At 39.2% G+C, this 24,036-nt stretch overlaps 1 protein-coding gene across 4 annotated transcripts in view; it reads right to left on the reverse strand.

Moving 5' to 3' along the window:
• Positions 1–24,036, reverse strand: part of ESR1 (estrogen receptor 1) — a 387,875-nt gene that overhangs the window by 327,371 nt on the left and 36,468 nt on the right. Inside the window, exons 1-2 of one of the 4 annotated variants that reach the window (XM_021083026.1) lie at positions 20,249–23,740; positions 18,587–18,632 (exon numbers count right to left, since the gene is read on the reverse strand). The exons of the other annotated variants lie outside the window; for them this stretch is intronic. The gene's annotated coding sequence lies outside the window, so the exon portion shown is untranslated. Of the gene's footprint in view, positions 1–18,586; positions 18,633–20,248; positions 23,741–24,036 lie in introns of those variants that run through there. 4 annotated transcript variants of the gene reach the window in all.

Here is a 24,036-nt window from a genome sequence, read left to right on the forward strand (position 1 = left end):
AAAGGTCCCAGGACCCAACATGCTGATGCTGGGAGGAATGGGGATGCACTGTGTTGAGAATGACCCCTGATCAAGGACCATTTCTACTTGGATACGCCCTAGATTTACATCATCAAAAAATCTACCACATGAAACCACACGTCACGCCGTTTTTATAAAAAATGAACACAGGTCCCCAGATTTCCACTGTCTAGACATCAGCCACCAGGTGGTGTTCTCCAAGGAAAAGCTCCACGTTATGGTGTGCTGGGCCCGGCATGCCAAGGAAATATTAACATAGCTTCAATTCTTTGAATATTTAAACATGGTAAAAAGAATTTAACTCATCAACACAGTGTTTTCATATGTTAGCAGAACCATATTGTTTCATGCAGTGGAAATTACAGGAATATTCCGGTTTTACTTTGAGTTCTCTCAACCATAGAGTTTGTCTTAATGAGTTTGCTCTTGTTGTTGTTACTCCAAAGTTCATTGTAACTTTTATTTTTCCACAGGACCAAAAATTACAGAAAGGCTACTTTGAGAATTAACTTTATATTATTTCTTCGTTTTTCTTTTGGCCACATCCACAGCATGCAGACGTTCCCAGGCCAGGGATCAACCCATGCCACAGCAGCAACTTGAGCTGCTGCAATGACAATACCAAGTCCTTAGCCCCAAGTGCCACAAGGGAGCTCCTATTTCTTCATTTTGAGAAATAACCTCTGTGATGGAATGACAAGAACAGCCCAAAGCAACTAAGTGAGGCAGCTTTTAATGTCCACCTCTGCCAGCAGTTCAATGAAGACCTTGGGTGAGTCACCACCCATCTTCCCTTTTCCTCTTCTCTTGATAAAATATTGGTCTGGCATTCTCTAAATCCCCTGGAGCTCAAGTCAACTGTCATTTTATGATGCTAAATGCACCATTATCATTGCTTCTGTTCTGTTGAAGTATTCTGGAACAATTTATGAGAACAAATCAGTTGAAGACTATTAAAGAAATGCATAAAAAAGAACTGAAGACATAAGTGTATTTTAAGCTCCATTGATGAAAGAAGGCCCAGGAGGCCTCTATAATAATGAAAGTAGTTTGCTTCTTAGCAACTATTTTGCCACCTCTATGAGGAAAAACAAACAAACCAGCCCATAACTAACCAAAATGGCCAAAAACTTCTGCTGTACTTGCATTACACAGGCGTCTCTCGAGGATGCAAAATAACCAAGATACTAAATGACAAAGAATTCACACGGCATGAACATTGAACTTCAAAACTCCCAGGGATTTTAAGGACTGCGAAGTTTTCTATTCCTGAGGTTTTATAAGCTACCTTATAGTTCATAAACCATCTCGTTTCAGAATACGATTGAGGGTAAGTAAAGTACCACGCTACATTTAGCCCTAGAAATGGCCTCTGTGTTTGGAAGTACACTCTAATAGTCTCCTCAAGGTCAGACCATTGCTTTATTACAGGAAAGTTATTACAGGGTGATGTCATTACCGGCTTTCAGTTTGTCTAGAAAACTACCTGCTTTCTCAGTTTCATACTGTACCCTTCCACCATCTCTCTCTCTTTCTCTCTCTCTCTCTTTTTTTTTTTTTCCCCCCTGGCCTCCTTGATGTGGCAGCTGTTCTGAGAACCAAAGCTTTCATCTTAGATCTAGTCGGACATGAAGAAACACTGGGGAGAAGACCCAAACAAGTAAAACGTCTCATGAGATCTTCTCCTTCTGGGGGAAACAACAGCTTAATGAGTTCTGGGTAGTAGCGAGCATGCATGAGTTCACGCTGTTCCAGAGCAATAACCTGAGCAGTCATTCTGAGAGCAAGATCCAAGGTTCTAGGCCAGCTCCACCCCAGTCTGCTCTGACCATAACACATTGCCTCCAGACTCTCAAGGCCTTGCTTTCAATCGTTTGGGTGCAATGAAGAAAGATGAGAAGCAAGGCAAGAGACAAGAGAGATGGAAACTTTTTAATACGTCCCTAAAAGCCTCTTTATAGAGATGAGTAATAAAAAGATTGAGGCCAGCAAACATATTCAACCTTTCCACATTTTCTCTAAACAGTTATAAAACTGAGAGTCTTCTAAGGTCAGAGTTAAAGTAATACAGCCTTGTTTTTGTATTTGAAATGGTTTTTAGCGGAATGCTAAAATAGCCTCAGTCCTAGTAAAAGGCATAGTCAAGAGTAGTCTTGATTTGACTCAGGAGGGGAATAATAGGACCCACCAAGTAGGGAAGTTAGATCATTTTGCTGTGAATTCTCACCTTAACGCCAAGTATGGCTCTATGCCACGCCTCCCCACACCCACCGCCCACACATCAGCCTTCTCATCCAATCAAGGAATGATATACTGTGAGATCATCTGGCTGATCAGGACCAATCATAATTTAGTATTCTCAGTTCTTGGAAGACACATTAATTGAAAGCCTACTATGTGTCAGACACCTTTCTAAGTACTGGGGATACAGCAGTGAACAAAACAAAGAACCTTGCCCTCACAGAACTTATATTCTGGTGCAGGGAGACAGAAAAGTAAGTCAGGTAAGTACAGAGTAGGTTTAAACGTGATAAAGAGAGAAAATAAAGCAAGAAAGGGAGGACGATCCATTCAGGGAAGAAGGGGAAAGTTGGAGAGGGCTGCAATTTCAAATAGGGTGGTCAGGCAAGGCCTTGTCCCAAGTGAAATTTGAATAATGACCTCCGGAAAATGAAGGGCAAGATATGTTTGAGGAAACAGCAAATGTAAAAGTTCTCAATGAGAGGCCTGCCCAGTGCTTTCAAGGAACACTAAGGATGGGAGTGTGTCTGAAGTAGAATTAGGTGAGAGTTAGCAGTACGTCAAAGAGGTAAGGATGGGTGGGAGATGGATTTGGCTTTTACTGAGTGAAAGTGGAGATTATTGCAAGGTTCTGAACAAAGTCATGACCTTCTGTGACTTCCACTTTAAATAGTAGAATGAACTAATTATGGGCAGAAAAGGCAGGAACAGGGAAGCAAGTTACCAGGCTGTTATAACATTCCAGGCAAGAAATAGTGGTAGCTAGGACCAGGGTGATGGGGGTGGAAAGTGGTTACATTTCAGATATGTTTTTATCCTAAAGCCAACAGGATTCTCAGGTGTTTAGATTGAGAGCACGGAAGAGAGGAGGTAAGAATTACTCAGTGGTATTTGGCGTGAGAATTGGAAGGGAGGATTTGTCCTAAGATGAAACAAATTGTGAGATGAGTAGACTTAGCAGGGAGATTAGGAATTTGTTTCCAGACACGTTAAGTTTGAGAAACCTCTTAAACATCCAGGTGGGAATGTCAAGCACAAATCTAGAGTTCAAGGGGAGAGAGGGTAGTAGACAGTATTTAAAGCCATGACACCAGACAAGATTGAGACCAAGAAGAGAAGAAGACCAAGAACCAGATTCTAAGGAGCTCCACCTTTGAGAGATCATGGGAATTGGAAAAAAAAAAAAACCAGCATAGGAGACTGAGAAAGAGCAGTCAGTGTGGAAGGAGAAAAATCTGGAGAGTGGAGTATGCTGGAGTGAAGGGAAGTCTCCAGATGAAGGGAGTGATCAACTGGGTCAAGTTCAGCTGGGGTCAAATTAAATAAGGATGGAAAACTGATAGTGGGTTCAGCAATCATGCCAGATCAGGTCCAGGAGGACTGACTGCTCTTGTAATAGGGCCACTAGCCTGAACAAAAGAAATTGATCAAGTTTTTGGCTAAATAATTAGATCTCAAGGGGAAAATTCTTATCATCTTCAGGGTGTTTTGTTTCATAAATACTGCTTAAGAAGGAGAGAGAGTTTTATCTTCCCTACGGTCACAGACTCAGTAACAGCACTCCTTAGCTCACAATGGATAGTTTAGTTTCTTGGGAGGTGCAGATATTTTTTCCTTCTAGACCTTGGAAATCACAGATGATTTCCTTTCTTAATATTAGACTTTCCTTCTTTTTCCAAATCAAACCTGAACACACACAAAAAAAGGGTATATCTCCATTGACTGTCCTGACTTGAGAGATTCCTTTCCCCCTTTTCTCTCCTTCCTGCTAATGCCAAAGGTTTTCTTTGTGTGAGCATCTCAAGTCTCCCCCATCTCATCTTGCAGTCTCTGAATCCTCTCCAGATCTTCACGCTGCACTATCTCACCATCGACTTGATCTTGAGCCTCTTAAAATTCCACATCCTCCCAGAGCAGCAGATTTGATGTCACTGACAGAAAATGATGGATGCTAAGAACAGGACAGCAAGAAGACAGGCAGGTGAGATCAAAGACACGTAAGGGGAAAAGAGAAAAGAAGCTGGAGGAGGTGGGCTTCGCTGACCACGTGCTTCTATTATTTTGCATAAAAACAAGTTAAACCAGAAACTGCAAGATTTAGAAATTCCATGTTGATAAAGTCCCACCAAATGTATGCAAACTGAATAATTGCATACATTTAATAAATAACCACTAAGGCAATATTTATGTACCTCAACTAACGATATGGCTGGGCAACCAGCCTATTAAAATTAATTCAAATAGCCAATCTTGAGAATAACTTCCTATTTGTGTAATTTTTCCAGACTGGTTGTGTATATAGACATTGCTTCATTCTCAATGGTTGGCATACAAACCAAAATAGTGAGTCCATAAGATTTTCCTGCTACGAGATCACGATTCACGATCGTAACTCTTAAAGCACATCAACAGTTGAAGATGTCAAGTAGTTAATGAGTTTGTTAAAAAGCTTCCATTTTAACGTTTCTCATTTACTCACGAGGGTAAATCTCAGAGTATGAGCTGCAAATAAAAGTTACCATCTCCGACACTGGATTTGATGTTTTGGTGTTCTTGGCATTTTTTTTTTAAAGTAGGAAAATAACAGAAAGGTACACCCTCCAATTGCAATGAATTAATTACCTTATTAGCCTATTGGTCTTACTAGAACCTAGCAGCTCTAGAAAATACTTAACTCAACTGATTTCTTTCTCCTACAATATCCTTTTAAAAAGAGAAAGCAGTGAAACACATGAAAAGAAACGTTATACTGCCAGAACTTGCAGAAACATTTTCTGAATGTAAACAAATATTTTCAGGAAAAAAAGAATCAAATGTTCAAGGAAATAAATGCTGAAAACATTTTAAAATAAGTGCTGTATGTTAAAATAACATTTTGATAGCATACTGTAGTCCTTTCCATTGCAGTGAATTTGACACCTTGAAAAGAAGTGGTACATCTTTTTTCTTCCTATGTTGTCTTTTCAATTAGGAATGTTATTTTTATTATCCCAGCAACAATATTTTGCAGAAAATCATGGAAACATGCATAGGGAACATGCAGCAATATTATCAACCTCTAAGGAAACAACTGCAATATTACTACGAAGAGGAAATTCAAACTTTGAAAGTAAACTGTCAGAAAACAGTATTTTTAAATAAGGCGGTTTTTAAAATGTCATTAACTGTACGTTTCCCTCTATATTCTAAATCAATAAAAAAAAATTCACATTTCAGAGTGCTTTCATTTTGCCATTGCTGATTTTTCTTTATTCTCCCAAAGTATAAGATTTTTGTTATTCTTTTAAAAATAAAGCTACATTAAGATTCAGCCTCAAAAGAGGCTGAATTCTTGGTAACCGCAGGTGCATAGCACTTACTGCTAATTGGACGTGGCTGCTTTTAGCAAATCTGGTAGCTGCTAAAAGCTACTGTTGCCGTAGTGCTGCCTCACCAACGGGCTGGGCACACAGACACCATTCACCTCTCCTCTACCCAAGCATCATGTCTGCAGAATCTGCCTACCAAAACGTGGAGCCAACTTCGCTTGAATACATAGACATAAAAATCATAAAGAGCCACCTACGAGGGCACTCCAGGAAAATGTGGACCTCTTAATGCATATAAAATATTCCCATTAAAACATTATTACAGTAAAATATCTTCCTGTCCTAATATGTTGTTTCAAGCCCCATGCCTTGTAGGGTGGACTACAAAAAGAAACATTATTAGCACTTTCTTAATTATCTTCTCTACCAACTGGCTGGTAGACTGCAGTTTTGGAAAATATTGTGAACTAAGTTATATCTGTGTCTCATGTCATCATTTTTGTTTAGGTAGGATGTCTATTCTGAGCAAACTAAAATCACGTTGTTAAAGCTGGACCACACTTGCTAGTTACATAAAACTTACCAGATAAGTCTCCTGATTTAAATATTAACGCTTTCTTCTCCCCCTCCACAATTTACAGCTTCAGGACATTCTACCAATTCTACTCTCCAACAATAATTTCTTTTTTTTTTTTTTTGGCTTTTTGCCTTTCCTAGGGCTGCTCCCGCGGCATATGGAGGTTTCCAAGCTAGGGGGTTTAATTGGAGCTGTAGCCACTGGCCTACGCCAGAGCCACAGCAACTCGGGATCCGAGCCGCATCTGCGACCTACACCACAGCTCACGGCAATGCTGGATCCTTAACCCACTGAGCAAGGCCAGGGATCGAACCCACAACCTCATGGTTCCTAGTCGGATTCGTTAACCACTGTGCCACCACAGGAACTCCCAACAATAATTTCATAAAGCATTCAAAGTCAGGCAAAAATGTCCTATGTGCATCCTTGTTACGATTCATCTTCCAGGACTCTGTGTCTTATTGTTTGTATTAGATACGTTCTATGGGGGTAAACTGAGTTATTGGAAGAGAATTACAGAGAATAAGCGAAGTGAGATAAACCCAGAAGTAGTGATTTTTTAAAAAAAATTAAACATTAACTTCAAATGCCCAGTATAACTATGTACCAAATACATATAAATATTATGCAGATCAGCATATACTTTTTCCTATTTCATAGCAGGGACCCCACGGACCATGACCCAAAAGAGATTCCAACCCTTTCCCTAACAAAGTTAATATCATCCATTTCAGGCAAGTTTGCCCAAGGTCATATAGCAAAGTCAGGGTCAGAAAAAAAATTGAGCCCACTAATGTTGACACCCAGCAGACTATTGTGTCCTTAGATACCGAAATTGCCTCTTGGACACTGTTTTAAGTGTCTGAAGGATGATAAGACCACTTCTCCTACATAGATTGCAGTTTGTCAAGATTGCTTGTTTTCATTTTATTTCGCATAAAAGCCATTTTTTTTCTCCACTTGGGTTAGTTTTCCAGGTTTCTCCTCCAATGCCTCTTAGGCTCTTGGAACAAAACCTGGGTTCCATCCTGTTCAGGCAGGATGAACAGTCTGAACTCTGACCTTTGTCTTCTAGTTTAGAGAATGTGATTTTTTTTAATCATAGTCATAAAATTAGACCTGATTTCCAGAATAAAGCTGACCTGCTTAGCAATGCCTTCTCAAATCCCTTATCTCCTTATTTGATATCAAAATAAAACGTCTGTTGGAGAGGGTTTTAGGGTTCCAAAAGAAGGGGCTTCTACTTTAAGAAGGCAAGAGGATTTGCTCTCACGCTGAAGGGAAAGCACTTTGGAAAAAGAAAAGCACTTTGGAAACCCTAGTAAAATTGTACCTGATCATTAACAGTTTTTTTTTTCATTGGAAACCCAAAGAATGTTCTTCATCAGAGACATCTTTCTGCTGGTTCTAAAGGAAAACTACAAGATACCCTTTTTAAAATACAGTAGGAAAAAAATTGTATTGGGGAAGTAACTATTAAAAAAATAATTTAAAAAGAACTGAAGTTAAAAAATTTTAAAATAAAAAAATAAAATACGTATAAATACAGTAAGTAGGAGACTGAAGGGTTCATGCTTGCCAGTGTTATTGGGGAACATTGACCCAAATCTGGGAAAGAGGGCGAGAAGAAGCCCAGAGCACCTCTTCTATGCCACTGAATGTACTCTACAAATTATTAACTATTCATTCCCCATCAGTCTGAACTGCCACTGCTTAGCACTGTTAAACAGCATCAATTATCAGGAAAAAATTCCATGGTGAAACTTAATGCTTTCCGGAAATTCTTTGCTCGAGCAAATTTTTTTTTGCTCGAGCAAAAAATTTGAATAGAAATGCACAACACTGAAGCTTTGAATTCCTAATAAATGTGGATAAGGAGAACCACAGCTGTGTTTTTCATGGAGAGTTTTGAAGATACAAAACCCGTGATTCTACGTTAAAAAATAAAGCATGAAGAAATATCCTGCAAAGTAGGTATTCGTTTACATAGCCCAACGTCAAATATATCTTCGGGGTCTTGCCTTAATGACACTGATTCAGACTCATCTCTCCTGCTCTCATTCTTTTCATACCATTCTTTTCATACATAAGCAGCCATGCCACGCGCTTAGCATTTTACGTAAAGCCCCTTCCATAGCATTTATTATATGATCTTGTAAAGCATATTGATTATATCATGTTGGGATGTTATGTAGAATAATCTTGCTCGATAATCACGTGGAGGCTCTGTGATGTTTCCAATGAGCTCTAAGCTCCGTGTTGACAGGGAGCTGTCTAGCAGTTGTTCCCTTTACCCCTCCCCACCCCCACAGCATTAAAAACATCACAGTGGCACAGTAAGCTGTCCCCTTTATCTGTCTCCTAAACTGTGGAGCCTAATCCACACTTCCCTTCTTTCAGAAATGCCTGCCTTGCAACTAGAAGTGGTTTGCCAATCGATTTTGAGAAGCAATGTGTACAACTTGCATGTTTCTTGCTTAAAAAGAAAGAGCTTGCTCTCCATGGCCATTCTTCCCCCTTTTTCGTGAGCTTATTCTGTCTCTTCCCAAAGATAATCTCCCAAGTATTTGGGGGCCTTGTTTTTTACAGTAGCTTAGCCTGTGGTCTAACAATTCAAACAACTCATATGTGGTTGTACATGCCTTTATTTTGTGTCCATTATGAATATATGAATACATGTTTGTATGTGTCTCCCTCATTAGATCATATATTACTTGTGAGCAGTATGTGTTTTTATTCATCCTTCTTTTCTCCAGTACTTAAAGTTCTGCCTGGTATATATAGTAACTGCTGAATAAACATTAGGTGAATAAATACACAGGCCAGTAGACTTTTTCATTTAGCCTAAGGCAAGTTTCGACACAATCTCTACACCTAAATTTATTGCAGAAATTTGAAAGCTTCAACCATCTCATCCGAAGTTCAATACATTTGGAGGATTGAACTTCAAGCTTTATAAGTTACATACATTTGATTCATTCCTCATAGGTCAAATTCCCTCTCACTAAACTATTTTCCACCTATCCCATTGGCCAGATGGGCAAGTCTGATAATAGGCATTATCTTGGAGAGATTGTGGGCTGATAGGCATTTTCATTCCCTGCTGGTGAGATCATGGAGCAGTATAATTTATCTTTCCTGTGGCTGTCCTCACAAATGGGCTCAAAGACGATTGTACAAGGATGTTTACAGGAGCCCATGTAATAGCAAAATATGGGAAATAGCCAAAATGCCCTTCAATAGAAAAACTGTTCATATGAATTATGGTACAGCCTCACAAAGGAATACTCTACTGAAAGAAAAAGAATGAAGCAGATCAATGTGTTCTATGGAAATTGCTCTAAGATATTTTAAGCGGTAAAGAATAATACAAAAGAGTATACTCCGAGATGTTTTAAATGCTTTCTCCAAGTATTGCATAGATAATGTTGGAGGACTATAGAAAAAATTACAACTTTGGGAGGCTTTCTGGACACAGTATTTATTGTTTAAATTTTGCTCTTACTCTATATATTACTTTTTTCAATTAAAAAATATTTTCACCATTTCATATCAGTTGTGAGGGCCAAAAAAAAAAAAAGACAGTAACAAGTGTTGGTCAGGATGTGGAGAAACTGGAACTCTCATACAGGAACGTAAAATTCTGTAACCATTTGGCAATTCCTTAAAATGCTAAACATAGAGTTACCATATGACTCAACAAGTCCATTCCTAGGTATTTTCCTAGGAGAATCAAAACTTATGTCCACACATGAAAACCTGTATGCAAACATTCATAGCAGCTTTATTTACAACAGCCAAAAAGAGGAAGCCCATATGTCCATTAGCTGATGCATGAAAAAACAAAATTATTCTATCCATACAGTGGAATATTATTTGACAATTAAAAAAATGAAGTACTGATACATGCTACACCATGAATGACCCGTGAAGGCATTATGCTATGTGAAATAAGATACAAAAGACCAGGAGTTCCCGTCGAGGCTCAGTGGTTAACGAATCCGACTAGGAACCATGAGGTTGCGGGTTTGATCCCTGGCCTTGCTCTGTGGGTTAAGGATCCGGTGTTGCCGTGAGCGGTGGTGTAGGTTGCAGACACAGCTTGGATCCTGAGTTGCTGTGGCTGTGGTGTTGGCCGGTGGCTACAGCTCTGATGAGACCCATAGCCTGGGAACCTCCATATGCTGTGGGAGAAGCCCAAGAAATGGCAAAAAAAGACAAAAAAAAAAGATACAAAAGACCAGGTACTGTATCTTTTCATTTATATAAAATGTCCAGAATAGGACTCCTTAGAGACATAAAGGAGCTGAAAATGTTCTAAAATTAGATAGTGGTAATGGTTGCATAACACATCGAATATACTGAAAACTCCTTAATTGTATACACTTTAAGTGGCTGAATTTTATGTTATGTGAAATATATCTCAATAATTATCTGAAAAATAATTTTTAAAGTGCTATCACATACATTATCTCATTGGGTCGCATACCCATCCTAAGAAACAATGGTTGTAATGAACAGATGGAATAATATACATAACACAACAGAGAAAAGAAAAACAGCAACTACTTTTAAAATAAAACAAAGTCTATAGTCGTGAATTGTGGCTTGGGTATTTGCTGCTCAGAAATATTTCTGTATTAAAGGAAAAAAATTTACTAGGGGTTTGCCTCCCACAGCCCATCTGCCTATTCAATGATTCATTCATTAAAGACTCTTACGATCACCCAGAATATATTTGTGATGCACTCACTGACTCTCCTGGTGCATCTACGGTCTAAGAGCTTTTGGTGTACAAAATGTTCCATCCATCACTCTTCCAATTTATGCACTACTAATTGACTAAAAGGAAAGGGGATTTTAGACCTTTGGTTAGTCCGCATTTTAAAACCATTCAGTAAAAAGATCTATTTATTTTGCTGATGACGACAAGATTGATGCCTGAAATAACATGAGGAAGGCAGAACAACCTAAGAATTCATGGCTGATGCTAGAAAATCAGTAGCAAAATCTTATACAGCATTTCCTCCATAACCAGCATAGTTCTTACAAGTTACACTAATCCACTTAAATACCACAATAACCCATTACTAACTGTAGTTCATACATAAGAAATGTGAGGCTCAGAGAAGCTTGCCCAGTGTCAGAAGCTCATATGTGGCAGAGATTGGATTGGCACCAAACACTCAAGACTCCAATATCCTTGCCCTTGGCTTACCTTACCCCCTCGTCATCTAAATCCTAGTTTGATATAGGAAAGAGCTGGGCACATATTATGTTTTCTATAACAATATTTTTAATCAAAGTAAAACTAAAAAGCAAACTCATATAGTCACTCCAATTTGTACCTGTCATCACCTGTCTTCCTCAACCAGATTTGTTTATATTGCGTATAATACTTCAGTTTCAACTACCACATCACATGTAATCACGGTCATTTTATCTGTTAGCTAGAAGACTCTAATAAGTGTCTATTCTTTGTGTTTTGATTAAAAAATAAACTTGAGTATTAAAAAGTTTACTTTGGGGTTAAAATACATAGAGTTTGTTATAAAACACAAAAATACTCATGAACTATTGAATAAAATTATTGGAACTCCTTATGGTTGTTACAAGGACAATTTTAAACAATCATCCTCTTGGCCTATGTCTAAAATAATACAAACCTCACAAATTTAAAAAGACAAAAAATTTCAATCAACAAATATTGGGGCCACATACTTCTCAAAAGGAAAAAAAAAGAGGGAGAGGTACTCATTGATCCTTTTTCATTGAGATAATATGTCTTTGCTGAATTGAATAATGTTTTCCTGGAATAATATGGAACTAGCCAATAGCCCATCAGTAAATATCATGATTGATGTACTTGTATTCTAAAGTCCACGAGTCTGGTTAACTTCCATGGTTTGAAAAAGAAAGCACAGGCAGCTGGTGGAATTCCAGTAGTAATTTTGTTCATGATTATCCTAAGGAGATATGTTGAAAAAGAAGCAGAATATGTAAATAGAAATGTTCAGAAATCAATGAAAACCCTGAATCAGAAAATAAGAGTCACTGACTGATAATTACTTGATTATTCAGTGAGTTTAGGATGAAGACACAAACATAAGTCCATAGAATCCAGAAGGAAATAAATCACTTTCATTTTAATCATGCATACTTCAGGTTACAAAAGCTCAGCCTAAAGAAACAGGAAGTCATTTCCTCTGAGGGTCATCCTGATATAGGCAATCCTTACAAATATACGAAGATGAAAAAGAGTGGTTTGATACTTTCCTGTCAGGAATAAACCTTTTAAAGGTATAAAGATCCTGGAAAGGCACAGCCAACACTAGAGAAAAAAACTACCTTGTTTATGTTCCCTTAAAATCAGCTGGAAAATGAATGACTTCTCCTTACGCATGCTCGGTAGGATTCCAAAATGGTGCAAATGCCATGGAAAACAGTATGGCAATTCCTCAAAAAACGAGTAATAGAATTATCATTTGATCCACAATCCCACTCTAGGTATATATCCAAAAGAGGAAGCAGAGTATCACCGAGATATTTGCATACCCATGTTCACAGCTATATTCCCAACAAAAGTCAAGAGGTAGAAGAACCCAAATGACCATAGACAGGGAGTTCCCATTGTGGCTCTGTAGGTTACAAACGCAGCTATTATCCATGAGGATGCAGGTGTGATCCCTGGCCTCGCTCAGTGGGTTAAGGATCCGGGGTTGCCGTGAGGGGTGGTGTAGGTCACAAAATGCAGATGGGATCCTGCATTGCTGTGGCTCCGGCGAAGGCTGGCAGCTGCAGCTCTGATTCAACCCCTAGCCTGGGAACCTCCATATGCCTCAGGTGCGGCCCTAAAAAGAAACAAAAAACAAATGTCCATAGACAGATGAATGGTGCATTATCACCTTTTCTTTTGGTATTCCCAATCGACCTGTGAGGTCTGAAGGAAAGAAATAAGGACTTATATTTTAACACCTAGCACATTCACACATTCACGCAAAAATACTGATTGAAAGCCTTTATCTTATTCTAGGTGAAATGACCATCAATGTACAACGTACACATCTTCACTAAATGAATGACTGGTGAACTTATTATAATACTCCAATTAAACTGAATTCAACACACAGTAGCAAACTTTTAAATGAACATCTTGTATGGCAGGAACTGTTCTGAGTATCATCCTTATCATCCCCAGGTTGAAAATGAAAAAAGCTAAGGCTCAGAGAAGTTAAGCAATATGCCTAAGATGACGCAGTTAAGAACTGGCAGGGGTGGAGTTCCCTGGGGGCCTAGTGGGTTAAGGATCTGGCATTGTCACTGCTGTGGCTACAGTTGGATCCCTGGCTCAGGAACTTCCACATACCACAAAAAAAAAAAAAAAAAAAAAAAGAACTGGCCGAAGAGACAAGATACAAACCTCAGCAGCCTCGTTCCAGAGGTCCGTGCTTGTAACCACTCTGCTCTATGTGCTCAGCACGAATACTCTGCTAAGCGTAAGAGAAATGATATTAATAATACCCCGCATTTACCCTGTATGAGTTCACGGGCAAGCAGGGTAGAGAGAGTGCTGTAATATGCAATGATAAGTGCTGTAACAGAGAAATAAGTGTAGGGGCACAGAGGAGGATTCAATGAATTGTATTCTAAAAATATAAAGGCTTTATAGTGAGAAACATTTAAGGAAAGCTTTGAGAAAGGAACCAGGAGGGGGAGAAAAGGAAGAAGAGGAAAAGAAGCAGGAAGAGAAAGGGAAGAGGAGGTGGAGATGATTGTGATAATGGAAAGATTACCATCAGGGCAGAAAGGAGAGAAAATTGATGTTGCTTGGATTGCTAGGGAACAGCAGTGAGCAACAGACCCACCTCTCACGCCCCAATCAGAAGCGGAACAATTTCCTCCCAATAAAGGAACCTGGCTCCTCGGAGGCAGACACAGCCACAGCAGCAGCCCCGTTTCTGCCTGCAGCGGCCTCCAAGGACGTCACAGGTGGTCAAGTAGAGGCGAGAGAAGCCTTACCATCGTTGGACTTTGAGCCCCATACACACACACACACACACACACACACACACACACACACCCGTGCCCCAAAGAGCAGAACAGCAGCCTTGATACTTTCAAAATTAAAGCCTAGGGCTTAAGGAGAAGAGGTAGCAATGCTAAACAAATGACTAAAGAGACATTTTCAGTGTGAACCAAATTCTGAGTGTTTGGGCATCAGATTAAAAAACTGTTAACACAGCCACAGACATGCACAGGCCAGCAACAAGTTCTGGCGATACTCTGCTTTGTTTTAAGAATAGAGGGAAAAATTGTTTTGAAAAATCACTAAGGAAGCTCAAAGAAATGTGAAGAATGTTCCTAGAGAATAAGAGGGAAGTTTAAGACAGAGGTGAAGGCCGAGATGAGCCCTTTGGCAGGAAGGGGCCGTTTGTCCGCTATGGGACCTCACAGGGGATTAAGGGCCTGAGAAGCAGCATGAATACACAGCTTGTTCATGCACGGCAGAAAATGGAAATAGCTTCAGAGAATATTTGTATACAGGGGAACCTAATGATAAACAAGTCCATAAACCTCCACTGACCTGTCCTGATAAATGCACAGTGTCGGAACCAGCAAAGACACTGGTCCAGAGCTTCAGGAGTGCTGCACTTTTCCCACGGTAGCTTCTCAGTAAACATATGAAACTGGGTAAGGGAGAAAAGGGGGGATAGAGGGAAGGATGAAGGGAAGGAGAAAGGAAGGGAAGAGACAGCCAGCAAAGACCCTGGCGTGGATGGTCACAGGAAGACTGCCCACAGAGGAAACTGAGAGATAAGGAGGAAAGGATTCCCACCAGAAGAAACTGAAGCATGACGCCTATAAAGACAGAAGTTCAAAATCAAGTCAGAGCATGAACCACCAGGTGAAATAAATAAACAGTTACTTGAAGCTATGGCATGGCTGTATTTTGGAAAGGAGATCAAAGAGGTTTGGGGTTACAGCCTGTAAGGACTTTTTGATCATTTGCAAGTAAAGGAAAGTGGCTGAGTGAAAAACAGATCCTTGCGGTATATCACGCAGGGCACTCTGAGGACTTTTATAATCCTGACGGCTGATGAGAGTTGTTTTTCACTTTGTTGGACAATATGCAATCATATGGAATCCCTTCACGTTCCTGAGAAGAAAGAAAGAAAGCCCTTCTACACAGAAGATAAGCAGAAGATATCCAAACTAGTAAAATTACCCTAGGAAAAAAAAAGAGCCACACCATGGCTTTATACCTTTATCTTGAGAATAAAAGCGGATTGGTCTCAACAATTGGATTACGAGATAAAACAACATCAACAGCCACTATGTTTATGTAACACATACATGCCAAGGACTTTGCTAAATGCTTTTCATACCTTATCTCATTTAGCCCTCAAGACAATTCTAAGAAGCAGGCGTGGGTCTTACTATCTCTATTTTAAAAGTTAAAAATTTAACAATTACCAAGATTGAGAATCTCAATCCAGAATCACTTGGTAGTCAAGCCTCGACAGTCCTACTCAGTGAATAAGAATAAATGAATAAGAATACTCAGTGAATAAGAATAGTGTTATGAATAAGATAAAACGTGAAATACTAGGAGGGATTCAGGATAGAGAAATTTCTACCAAAAGCCTATATTCCGTGATTTGAAAATGGTGGGAAGTGTTGGGCTGCCTTTAAGACACTATGAGATGTGTACTGAGTACTGAGAGTAGTAGTATGATTCCAAGCTAACAGGGGTAGGAACAGAGGTAAACAAAGTTTCAACATTGTCCAATACCTTCTTTAACGTAATGTCCCGGTACCACTAACTCCCAAGTCAATATGAAGCTAATAAGTCATTTCATCTTAATCAAATCCAGTTCAAATTAAGCCCACTCTGACCACAGACACTGAATATCAGCTTATGCCCATGAGACATTATTTTATAAATGAGGCATGTATAAAATAGTACTAACCCATAAGAGACAAAAGTCCTCCAACTATAAGTATCCATGGATGCATTATAATTTATGACATAGGTTTTATGGAATATGTGAAATTGGAGAATGCCACTGGGATATTACTTTAAAAAAAAATTCTGACAGATGTGTCGTATTCAAAAGAGTTGGTTCTCACATCCACTATGGTGGCTACTATCCAAAAAAAAAAAAAAAAAAAGGCAAAACAAAAAAATCAAGTACTGGAGAGGCAGTAGAGAAAACCATACTGTCAAAAACTATTGACAGGCAATTGCAAAAGAAGAAATGCCCACAGCCAATAAACAAATGTTAGTAATTACAGCTTTCTCCTTATAATGCAATAGGATGTAGATATTAAAAATAGTAAGATAGTTCTTTGTTTACTAGTATGGAATAATCTGCAAGATATTTTGTTAAGTGAAACGAACAAGGGGCAAAACAATATGTATAGCATGTTTCTATTTGGGGAAAAAGTAAGCGCACACACACGTGTTTACTTCCCTGTGCCTTTACATATGCATAAATATTTTGGGGAGGCTACTCAAGAAAATGCTGAAGTGGTTGTCTCCTGAGAAAGTTACCAATGGATATCTAGGAAGCAGGTGTTGGAGGTACACCTCTTGGGTAATATTTTGTTTCTCTACTATTTGAGTCATGTTTATTTCTCTAACATTATTCAAGAGATAAATAAAACATTTGTTAATTTTTGCACTTCTTGCAAACCAAAAAAATACACACCAAAATGAGAAATTTTTTCTTTTGTCTATTAAGTAAAAAGAGTAGGGAGAATAATAGCCTGGAGGCATCCAATGTCCAGGCAAATAAGCCCTCTTGCTGATGGCTAGCATCGTGTAACTCGAGGTGATCTTTCTAGAGGATAATTGACAATATGAATCAAGGAAATTCTGAGATTTGGCCAAGACGGCAAAGTAGGAAGACCCTGAGTCCACCTCCTCCCACAAGCACATTCAAATTAAAACTCCTTATAGAGCAACTATCTGTGAGAATGAGCTGAACACTAGCAGAGGAGGTTTTCTACAACTAAAGTTTTAAGAAGGAACCACAATGACATGGTAGGAGAGGCAGAGACACAGTATAGTCAGGACCCACACCCCCCAGGAGGAAATATACAAAAGGAAGGATGATTACAATCGCAGAGATTTGCCCCAAGGAGCCACACACTGGACTCCCCAGCCCATAGGTTCTATACTGGGAAGATGAGCTCCCAGAATGACTGACTTTGAAGCCAGCAGGGCTTGCATGTGAAAGAGCTGGAAGGCTTTAGGAAACAGAGGCTCTGTTCTGGAAGGGTACACAGAAAATCTCACAAATACTGTGTCCCAGTGCAGAGGTAGGAACTTGAAAGAAACCCGAGTCATATCCACCTGCTGATCTCAGAGAACAACCAGAGGCAAGAGGCAACTGGGTCTCTCCCTGGGGACACAGAAGCTGGCAGCAGACATTTCGGGGAGCTCATTTTACCACAAGGACACTCGTGTTGACAAACACCATACTGGAGTTTTTCCTCTAGCCCATGAGTACTGGGGGCTTACCCACCCACCGGCAAGTCAACACCAGCCTTGGGCTCCCAAACCCCACAACTAATCATGCCTGGACTCAACATCACCCATCACCAGGCCAGTAACAGTCCCAGGGTCCCCCAGGCCGTGCAACCAGCCATGCTGGGACTCGACTTCACACACCAGCAGTCCAGAAGCCACCACATGAGGCAGATCCTGGCAGTCAAGCAGTTTACCTACAGTAGTCAGCTCAACCACAACAAAAGGACCCCTGCAGCACCCATAAGAGACACCCCTAGAGCATGTAGCTCTGGTAACCAGAAGCATATGGGCTGCTGGGCCACAAAGGACATCTCCTACATAAGGCCTTTTCTCTGAGATCAAGAAATGTAACTGAATTACATACTACATAGAAATAAACACAGACAATTAGGGAAAAGAGGAAACAGAGGAATCTATCCCAAAGGAATGAGACAAAACCCCAGAGAATTAAGCAAAGTGGAGACAGGCTATCTACCCAATAAAGAATCATTCAAGCTAATAGTCATACAGATGCTCAACAAACTCAGGAGAAAAATGGATGAACACAGTGAGAAGTTTATCAAAGAGTTAAAAAATACTGAGAAGAACCAAACAGATTTAAAGAATACAATCGCTGAAATAAAAAATACACAAGAAGGAATCAATTGTGGATTAGATAATTCAGAGGAACAGATCATCAAATTAAAACACAGAGTAGTGGATATCGCCCAAGGCAATTTTAAACAAAAATTATAACAAGAGACAAAGACATACATTACATAATGATAGAGGGATCAATCCAACAGGAAGATACAACTATTATAAATACATATGCAGCCAAATAGATCACCTAAATACATAAAACAAATATGAACAAGCATAAAGGGAAAAATTGACAGTAACCCATAGTAACACCCCACTTACATCAACTGATAGATCATCTCGACAGAGTCAATAAGGAAACACCAGCCTGAAATGACATATTAGACCAGATGGACTTAATAGAAGTATATATATATATAGAGAGAGACAGTATTCTATCCAAAAGTAGCAGAATACACACTTTTTTCAAGGGCACATGGATATTCTCCAGGATAGGTAACATGCTATACCACAAAATGAATAAATTTAAGAAGATTGAAATCATATCAAGCATCTTTTCCAACTACAAAGATATGTGACTAGACATCAACCATAAGAAAAAATGCAAAAAACACAAACACGTGGAAGCTAAACAACATGATTTTTAAATGACCAGTGGGTCACTGAAGACATAACGTAAATGTCTTTTAACAAGAAATTTTATTACATAAGTTATACACTTTCATACAATGGAGCAAAAAATACAGCAAAAAAATCATGGTGAAAAAGAATGGTTTTTGACATGGAAAAGGGCAAAAGTAGGGACAGGGTACCAAACAGTGTGTGCAAATAAACTATGTTGTTTAAAGTTCTATGCACATAAAACATTCAGAAAGTACATGTGGTTCAGTGTTTTCCAGCTTTATTTAAATATAATTGACATATCACATTGTTTAAGTTCACTGTGTGCAGCATGATGATTTCATACTTGGATATGTAGCTAAGTTTTAATTGTTTCCATTTACCAAATATCTTTACATGTTGGGGGAAAGGGCAGGCTTTTTTCCCCATGTTTTCAAAGTTCTCTACATTAAATACAGCCCGATTGTTAGCCGAAGGGGCTCTGAAGCCAGACTTCCCAGGATCCAGATGCCTGTGCTGCTACTTGCAGTGAGATTTTGTGCGAGTTACATAACGTCTCTGTGCCTCAGTTACTGGGTGGTACAATGGGAATAAGAATAGTTACCTCAACAAAAGGTTACTGTGAGTTCAGGGAGCTAACAGAAATGTACTGCTTAGAGCAGCACCTGAAACATAGTAAGTATTTAACATTGTTGTTTCCACTTTTAGAACTAGGGGAGCAATCTTTCCAAAGGAGAAGCTGTGAGATCCTGATGTATATATAGCACAGAAAACCATATCTAGTCACTTGTGATGGAACATGATGGAAGGCAATGTGAGAAAAAGTGCATATATGTGTATGACTGGGTCACTTTTCTATACAGCAGAAATTGACATAACATTTTAACTCAACTATAATAAAAATTTTTTTCAATAAATAACTTGCCAAAGATTGAGGAAACCCCCTCAAACTTATGACCTATTATGCATTTCAACTTATTTCTCTTTATTACATGTTGCTAAGAATATTATATATGTGATTATATATATATGATTGGGGGGACAAATGAATGAAAAAAATAATCAGAAAATTCTTGTAGTGGAATAGACTACTATTAATTGGTTGTCCAAACGAAAAAAGTTAAAGAGCCTTTCTATTATTCATATCCTTATGTAAAAATTAAATTCACAAACAAATAATAAAAAAATCGCCATTGCGCTGATGCCATCTCCTAGGAGAAAGCTGTCTCATTTGGACACCTGATTGGAGATTCATGAGCAAGTTACATTTTTCTACTAAATTGGTGGAAGTGCAGGTTCAACAACAAAATGCTCTAGGGATGCTCTGTGAGTGCTAAGAAGCAGAACAAAACTTTTACCAACCTGTGGGAGGCTGGGGATCAGGACGATCCTACGTAAACGAAAAATCTGTTGCTAGGCTTCCAATGCCTCAAAAATCTGCAGGACACCAGGGGACGGATGAAGTAGGCTTGGCAAAAAGAATTACAGACCATGAGCATCATAACAACGCATTATGCTAAGAAACCTAGTCCAGAACTATGGGGGAGAAAACCTGTAGATGTTAGAGTGGTCCTATTATCTATCATCTATCCTGAAAATAACACAATCGCAGAAGACAGGATTCCCATCTAATGAAAGAATGGCCAAAGGCTATAATTTGGCTGCTCACAGTCTGCTTTATAAACGTTTTTATTTCAGTCAATTTTTGTTATATCATCCAAAGGTCCATTAGGACCTAGACTTCATTTCAGTGTACACTTTTTTTTTTTTTTGTCTTTTGCAACTTGGCTTTGTCCCTAAATAGACAGCAGCAAGCTGCCAAAAAGTGCAGCAAGAAGCCCTGAACTTTCTTGCCAAGGTTGTGAGGCCCCCTCCCCAGGCAGGGCAGAAGTGATGAACAGATGCCAGGGAGCATCAGGCTGCAGGTGAGACTTTGTTAACTAGAAGCAGGGAAGGTCCTTTCGAGATCTCAGAAACTAACTTTGTTGTAGCAGCTGAGATGGTCACAACTTGGCATTTGAAGCTACAGGCACAGCCTCCAAAGACAGCCGAGGGGAAAATGCCTTTCAGTGACCCTTGGAGTCATAGCTGCCACTCTGGACTTGGCAATTCACAAAGAATATGGCACTTGACATTGGTTTGTGCCTATTTCTTTTTCTGCATCCCTTTTGTACATGATCACACCTCTCTTCCCTTCACACGTGGTCAGGTCTCAGATGGCTAACTGGCTGTCCAAGGGAGTCCGGGAAAATGTGTTATTATTTAAATACCAGTTTGCCTTTCTTAAAATACCCCAATGCTCCAAAGTAATTTCTCAATCCTACAACCAATTACATGTCTTCACTGGTATGAGTTGAGGTGTTACAAACAAAACGATCTAATTCAAGAGCTTCATATTAGGTTGTAAACTAATGGATGGGGGTGGATAACCCAATTATCCCAAATGAATATGTAATTAACAGAATATTTGGAAGAAAATGGTTGTGTAAGGTAGAGGCACCCAGTGGAGGACAGAAGTATCACGAGTCCAAGAAAACGAGGGTGAACAACCTGGCCCAGCCCTTTGGGGAGACAGCTACACATGATCCGGGTGTTTCAGAATCTAATACAAGGAAGGAGGAAATCCTAAAATGTGGGGAAGCAAAACTCATCAGGTCATTGGTTTTTTCTCACCTACTCAGTTCCTTTCTTCTTAATTAATTGAGCATATAATGTACAGTGGTAAAGGGAAAGGATTCTGGAACCCACTGGAGGGGTCTCAAATTCCCATTCTGCCACTTCCTAAATGCAAGGTCTTTTCAATTGTAAAATAGGGCTAACACGAACCTCATTAAGATCATTCTGAGCATTAAATCTAATTTATGTTAAGGATGCTTGACACATAAATGTGACTAACAGAGGTAGATGAGGAGGAGGAGAATGATGACATTAAACAACAATTTTAGGGCACCTGCCATGTGGGCCCACAGGTTCTGGAAATGGCACGTGTTCCTCATCACAAGTAGCTTACAACTAAGCAGAAGAGATGAACATGCCGCTGATTAGGTATACTGTGGGGGTCCCATATACTTGATCTGGGTTCAAGGTACAGGATGGTGTGGTGACCAATAAGATGGGTTCTTACATTGGACTCCTGGGTCTAAATCCTGGCTCCACTACTTGCTAACCACGTGGTCTTGGATAAATTGTTTAGCCCCTTAGTACCTCATTACCTCAACTGTAAAACGGGGGTATGAATAGAACCTCTATCCCTGGGTTGTGAAGATAAAAATAATCAGTATGTGTAAAGTACATAAGTGAATGTTATCTGTTACTATTACCTGGGCTTTGCACAGGTACAGAAGGAGATGAAAGCTGCAAGATGAAGGAGCAAGAGAAAGAAAGAGTGGTGGACATGGGAGGGAGGAGACGGACTGGAGCACAGGGTATGTAGCCAGGCAGCCCTGAGAGATGGGCCTGGAGAGGTTAGACTCCCAAGGTCAAAAACCAACCTTCAGCTCTTCGCTTGTCCAAAGACAACCATCCCTTTCAATCTCAATATCATGGCTCCATCATGGGTCATGGTTAGAGTAGCCATGGTCTGCAAAATTGGACCTGATGTCTTATAAAAAGACCCTTTCCCCAAAAATATGTCCCCTACAAGCCTCTATGAAAACCCAAAGTCTTTTTCATCATCAGAATTAATTATCTGGGTTAAGGCACCATATACAGAAAAGTCTCTTAAAATGCAATAGACAGATTAAAAAGATAATCAAATTTAATTAACACCCAGTAGTATAGAAGCATGAGTTATATACATCCCATAGAATTATAAATACACTAGAAAAATCAAAGGAACCCTATTTACCCAGAAGAAAATCCTACAAGTGAAAAATCCTTTTATTTTCATCAGAGAAATATCCATGGTTTCTTGCTCATAACTGGAATAACTTCAATTAGCAAATACAAGTAAGTTATTAATTCTTTGGAATTATGCTGGCAAGGTTATGAAACTACTTTCTACTTTTATGACAAATGGCATCACCTAGAGTATGTAACAATAAGATATCAGTTACCTTCAAAATTTAATTTAATGATTCATACACTTTTTTACAACATAAATTAACAGCCTGATGCAACTAATACCCTATGAACTTGCCTAGCTATTTATAGTAGCAATTTTATAATTGAAATAAAAATGTTATCCTAGAAAAAGAAAAGAAGCATAGCTTTCAAAAACTCTACTCTAAAAAGTTACCATATATAACTGGAAGAAACTTGCATTTTTAGATTTCATCTTTCTTAAAAAAAAAAATGTGAAAAGACTTTCAGAGTAAACAGCAGCCCAGTTACTAAGAGTGATGTAATGTATGGGGTAGCGAGGGCAGTTCCCGCCCATTGCTCAAAACTCTAAGTATCCAGTCTAATTCTTGTCTTCTAGTTCATAGCAGGCCCCTTTCCTTAGGACTGGCAATTAATTTTTTTGTTGATGGGGGAAAGAGCATTTTCTAGTGATGTAGATGCCTGCCACAGTCCATTAAAGCATAACTATAGATTTAATCTCTCTCCTGTTCTTTTAGCTACATGATGAAAGCTATAGACACCTTCTGCTGTCTCCCTAATGAAGGAAGAGAGCAGATTGTAAAGGCAATTAAAAATCAAAGACCCCTGTGAGGTACCACCTCACACCAGTCAGAATGGCCATCGTCAATAAGTCCACAAATAAATGCTGGAGAGGGTGTGGAGAAAAGGGAACCCTCTTTCACTGTTGGTGGGAATGTAAATTGGTTACAAGCACTATGGAAAACAGGATGGAAGTACCTTACAAAACTACACACAGAACAACCATATGACCCAGCAATCCCACTCTTGGGCATATATCAGGATAAAACTTTCCTTGAAAAAGACACATGTACACTCGCATGTTCATTGCAGCACTATTCACAACAGCCAAGACATGGAAACAACCCAAATGTCCATCGACAGATGATTGGATTAAGAAGATGTGGTGTATATACACAATGGAATACTACTCAGCCATAAAAAAGAACAAAATAATGCCATTTGCAGCAACATGGATGGAACTAGAGACTCTCATACTGAGTGAAGTAAGTCAGAAAGAGAAAGACAAACACCAAATGATTTCACTTATATCTGGAATCTAACATATG

Source organism: Sus scrofa, chromosome 1, assembly GCF_000003025.6.
Source record: "Sus scrofa isolate TJ Tabasco breed Duroc chromosome 1, Sscrofa11.1, whole genome shotgun sequence".
Taxonomy (NCBI): Eukaryota; Metazoa; Chordata; class Mammalia; order Artiodactyla; family Suidae; genus Sus; species Sus scrofa.